Raw genomic sequence first — 6058 nt, forward strand, 5'->3', positions numbered from 1 at the left:
AGTGCTGGAAAAATTGGGCAGCTCTTCAGAAGTAATACACTTGGCACAAGTTACATTTGCCACGTCTGATAAGAAATATGGAAGTGAGAGATTAGTGGACCAATGACAGCTAAAAACGTAACCATTTGAAGAGCTACGTCTATCCGACTCTCAGTCGATCGAGGTCCACTCTCCGCCGGAAGAAATAGAAATGGTAATAGACCTGGTTTCCCTGGTTTATCAACATCTCACTATCTTATTAGACTATTGCATAACATTTTTTACTTGTGAGAGACCAAAATCTATATCAACTATTATTTGTATCGATTTTTGACAGATTGGATTACAATATTTTGATTAGGAATTATTGATTGATCTCAATGTCAGACCATTTATTATAAATTGGGTAATAAGTTTTTTAGAACAACGTTTTCAGTGTGTAAAATGTCAAAATGTTTGTTCTAAATATGTCCATGCCGGGGTTCAGGCGCGCCGGAAGCAGTTTGGGATTGGGGGGGGGGGGGGGGGGGACATTCCAGGGGGCTCACCTTCCAAGGGCAGTGACATAATGAGAAAAAAACGTTCGGAAGGGGGGGGGGAGACGAAAAATCTGCATCATCACCACCAGTCTTACACGTTACATGCAGGTCCCGCGGAACGTTTTTCAAAGTGGAGTATTTACGATCAGGTAGAGCGTAAATTGGCGTGGGGTCCAGGGCATATGAGCCTCGGCAGGGGGACAAGGGGCTGAGCCCCCGGAAGCTCAGGGATTTTAGTTATTTAATTACGAATAGATGAGCATCCAGGGGCCTCTTTAAGGCCATTGACGTGTTCCAGAGGGGGGGGGGGGAGCCCCCAGAAGCTCAGAGGTTTTAATATTTAACTACGGTCAGATGAGCATCCAGGGGCCGCCCTAGGGCCCTTGGTGGGGTCCAGGGGGCAGAGCCCCTGAAAGCTCAGGGGTTTTAGGTATTTAATTATGGTCAGATGAGCATCCGGGGGCCCCCCTTAGAGCCCTTGGTGGGGTCCAGGGGGCAGAGCCCTCGGAAGCTCAGGATTTTAGGTATTTAACTACGGTCAGATGAGCATTTTTTATACCTTATTTGTGACATTGGCAGGTCACTTATTTTTTTTCTCCACCTTTCTTTCTTTTTCTCTTTAAATTACTTTTTTCAAAAAGTGAGGGGGGGGGGGGGGGCTCGAGCCCAGCCACTTTGCAGACCATGACATAAAGGCTTCTATATAAGCGTATTTTTCGCCCGACTGTAATTTGGGAATTCCTTATTTTCCAACAAACGCATAAAAATGGCTTACAAAAAAATGGAGAAAAAATACCGGAAAATCATGTCATAACAGCAACATTTGTAAATCACTGGTATCGTATAGATATACCCCCCCCCCCATCAGTACGCCAGCGTTCAGGGGCTCATGTCTTCTCACCCCTATAACAAAACAAAAAAACAGACACGCTTTCCCATTCTCGCACAATTATGTCCACGATATGCGCATGTCGCCATTATAAACCGTATAGGTAGCATGCGCAATGTTTATGAAATTTATTTCCTGTGAACTTTCCTTTTCTTTGAATGGAATGGTAATTCAGGTTTTTACTATTGTTATGCTCTTTTGGGTTAAAAATACAAACCATGTTTTTTCCTTTACTGCTTTTTTTTTTTTTTTTTGGAGGGGAGTGGGGCCCCCCTCGTGTTAAACAAAATGCAATACCATATTGTATTGATCTTTTTAATAATCGCTGATTGTTTTAAGTTTTTCTTTACAAACCCGATCATAAAAGCATTAACATATATTCAAATATCCCCTACCATCCCTAATGTAACCAAATACGAGCCCACCCTTATCACACACCCTGCTAACAATTGATTTAATTAGTTATAAAATATGCTACATATTATCTAATTTAGTCTGTTATTACACGGTTTTTTAAATATAAAAATGATAAAAATATTTTTGAACATGTTTGTTACACAAATTTAGCGTGCCTAACTGACGGTAATTCATTGTAAAACATGGATCCACGATACAAGAATGTAACGTTTCGGAAGCATTAAATTTTCATTATATCTTAGTATGACAATTTTCCTTAAATACAAATTTATCAGTCATATATTTAGGTGCTAGCTCATGAAACAGTAACAAATACATATGTCTCCTACATCGAGATGTTAGGGTTTCCCCAACTCAAGGTATCGTGAATCTGATGTTCACAAGGTTTAACCTGAAGAATAATTCTTCCTGCCCGATTCTGAAGCTTCTGAAGTTGATCAAAACGATTATTATTTGCAGTTTGCCGAACAGTATCCGCATAGTCAAAGTGAGGCATGATTACAGATGTTTAGTTCAAAGCAAAACAAATAACGTTATATTCCGGCTTTAACCACCCCCGTACAGCTCATTTTATGTATGTTATTACCAAAGAAAAACAGATATCAGCCAGTCACTCAATAGTGTCTGACAATGAAGTCTAGAAAGTTAAGGGGTTTCCTTGGATAATTTGAATACTAAGTCACTGCTAAATCCAGAGGCCGCGCTCCCGTGGGGGGGGGGGGGGGGGGGGCAGCGGGCACAGTGCCCCTCCACTTTTTCAAGTACCCCATAATTGCCCATTTTTTCATAGGAAAAGTGCCCCTTTTACTTTGACTAGTGCCCCCAGGGGCGTACGCAGGGGGGGGGGTTGGGGGTTCAAACCCCCCTTTGGTATTTTATGTGTGTAAACCCTCTAAAAAAACTAAAACCCCCCCCCCTTTTTTTTTTTTTAAATTAAAAAAAAAATAAATAAATAAATAAATATGCCCACGACTAACGTAAAGTGACCTTACCCCCCCCCCAACGAAAAAAAATGCCAAATTTTCAAATTTCGAGACCCCCCCCCCCCCAAAAAAAAAAAAAAAAAAGTGTCCGCTTACCCAGCGACTTTTCGGGAGCAAAATATTTTGGGCCAGATTTTAAAAACCCCCCTTGAAAAAATCCTGCGTACGCCCCTGAGTGCCCCTATTATTTTGTTAAAGTGCCCCTTCTCCTTTCCACCTCTGATTAGTGCCCCTTTTATTTTGACAAGTTCCCATTTTTCTTTGCAATAAGTGCCCGTCCCTTTCTCATGATTACCCCTTTTTATCTGTGATAAGTGCCCCGTTTAGTTTATTATGTGCCTCTTTTTCTTTTTAACAAGAGCCACTTCCCCCTTCTCATAAAAGCCCCCTTTCACCTACGATAAATGCCCCTGTTAAAATCTTATCGGTGCCTTTTTCTTTCAACAAATGCACATTTCCCTTTATCATTAGTGCTCCTTTTCAGATGCGATAAGTGCCCCTTTTCACATCTGATAATTACCCTTTTAGCAATGATATGTGCCCCATTTTCCTTTTTAATAAGGAACCTATCCCTCTTTCATAAATGCCCCTTTTCACTTCTTATAAATGTCTAAAATCTAATGGGTACCTCTTTTCCGTCGACAAATGCCCATTTCCCATTCTCAAAAAATCCCTTTTCATCCCTGTTGCGCGCCTCTTTTTTAGGTGTAAAAGGTGCCCCATTTTCACCTCTGATAATTAGCCGTTGCTCCTTTTCTTTTCTAATAAGTGTCTTAACCCTTTCGATAAGTGACACCTATTCCTCTCATCGTTAAACGTGCCCCTAATTTCAAGCAACTAAGAGAAATTGCCCCCAAAGCTCGTTTGCTCGTAGTTATAGATGTTATAATTATGAAACTTATCAAAGATCTTTTTAGTCTTCCGTTATGAGAATGTGCTTATAACCCCATCAGGATTGGGGTTTTTCTCTTTAAAAGATGTAATTTTTCGCACTGCGACCTCACAGATCTTTAAAAATTTCCTCGCTCGCTTTGCTCTCTCACAAATATATTTTCAGACCATCACACCCAACTGCAAGGTATGATGCTTAAAGGTAATACATAGTTTTGGTATGGGGTCATAAATTTGGTTTAAATGAACATATTGGAAGCAAATGCGATCGTATACTATTCAGTGATCGTTGTCGCGGTTGAAATCGAGTCTAAAGCGACGAAATTGTAAATAATAAAGTCTTTAAGTTGTATAGCTCCCTCTCGAGGTCAAGATATTAAATAGCTTTAAAACAATGTTTCTTGACTAAAATCGACCAATTTGCTATTCCCGTTGTACTGCATATTCTGAGATTTTTATGGTCGCAGCTACATGTACCATTGGAAGGCCGTATTAGCTATTTGAAAATCATCAAAATTTACCGGGAGCACCGGTAAATTTTTGTATTCAATTTTTCTCGAAAGCAGAAGTGTTTTAGGGGCTAGTTTTTCTAGTGCTAATGATACATCCTCAGGGGCCTCCAAATGTATCAAAATTGTAAAGAATCGCTATCCGGCCATCTTCAAAATTTCCCAAAACTTTGTATTACCTTTAAGCAATATATTATATGATGTATAAAGAGAAACAAAATATTGAAATCACCCGTGAAAAAGTAATCACAATATAGGGGTATATACCAATGTCTAAAAAAAAATTATATTTTCACTTTGAGATTTCCCTTTGAAGGTGTCCTTTTTTTTCCAGAAGGTGCCCTTTTTTGTTGATGCCCTCCCACTTTGGAAGACGCTCCGCCGCCTCTGCTGCTAATGTTTAAATTTCACAGATAGGACATACGTGACATGTTCATATTTCCTACAAAGTTCTACAAAATTCGATGTTGGCTGCAAAAGTTACATAGTATCTTTGAAAGAAATATGTATTTGGGCTATCATCATGATAAGGAAACCTAACCCTTTATTTGGTTTAATAACATTTGGAGTGGACTATTATTATTATTATTATTATTATTATTATTATTATTATTATTATTATTATTATTATTATTATTATACTATTTTGAAGCAGTTGTTTCTTCTGGTGTCTGTTTGGTAAAGGCGAGGCTGGATGCGACATTTTACCTTTCACGGTGATATTCCGTGATCTGCTACCAGGATTACGATGGGTTCAAGCCCTTACAATGGATTAACGATGCATCACAAGTTAGCGTTAGTGAAATCCTACCCAGGAGTAAAGTGAAATCCAAAAGCAGCTCATCGCCAATGGACGATGGATGAAACTTAGCAATCGATCGATCCAGAGGCAGGGGGGTGTTTTGGGGGTTAAACCCCCTCCATTTTGTTTTGGGGGGTGAGCCCCCCCCCCTCCACCCCCACTAAGCTAAATATCGGTCAGCGCGATTTTCTAATTTCGGGGGGCAAAAAAGGGGCAACAAATATTGCCCCTGCCTTAAAAGGACGTCACATTGCCTTAGAAGGATGTCACACGTGGCAGTCCACGTTCTCGTCGTGCAAATCTAAAAGTTCCTATTGGCTACTACAAGACGTCAATGCCATTACCCGCAATCGCATTGGTAGTCATCTCATCGAAGTCTGGGGGTGTTTCACAAAGATCCTAAGTCAAACTTAACTCTAAGTTGGACTTAACAAATATGGAGAGCCATTTGTGGCCTTAAAATAAAATATATTCACAAGCAAAAAATCAAGTATTTTAGACTTTTTATAAATTCAACATCAAAAACATGAAATCTCCTTGATATTAGAAAATATAAATGATTTGAATCAACATTTTATGCAAAATATTTTTATAGATGCTAACGGCTTTCCATAATTGTTAAGTCCAACTTAGAGATAAGTTCAACTTAGGATCTTTGTGAAACACCCCCAGGTCTGGCAAAATATTAAAAAGTAAACCAAATGCATGATGAAACATAATTACTTATTCAAGATAGGAAACTGTAAGGATTCTAAGAAATGGAGAACAGTCACTGTTGAAATGTGTCTATTTAAAAATTAAAAAAAAATGTACACAAAATGTGATTCATTCCATAATTAATGAAATCAGGCGTTTACTAGCTTTTGTTGTGCAACTGATACAAAATTAGGGCAGAACAAACTAACACTGCCTTTTTTATAACAAACTTTAGTAGGACATTTGTGTTTCTGGTGTGACTGGTATACTGTGATTTTATGTTAGTTTTAGATATGGATATATCTTTTCCCTTATAAATGGATGAAGTCTTGGTAAGTGCTTATAAAAATTAT

This window comes from Strongylocentrotus purpuratus, unplaced genomic scaffold (genome assembly GCF_000002235.5).
Source record: "Strongylocentrotus purpuratus isolate Spur 01 unplaced genomic scaffold, Spur_5.0 spur5_scaffold_16, whole genome shotgun sequence".
In the NCBI taxonomy this organism is placed as follows: domain Eukaryota; kingdom Metazoa; phylum Echinodermata; class Echinoidea; order Camarodonta; family Strongylocentrotidae; genus Strongylocentrotus; species Strongylocentrotus purpuratus.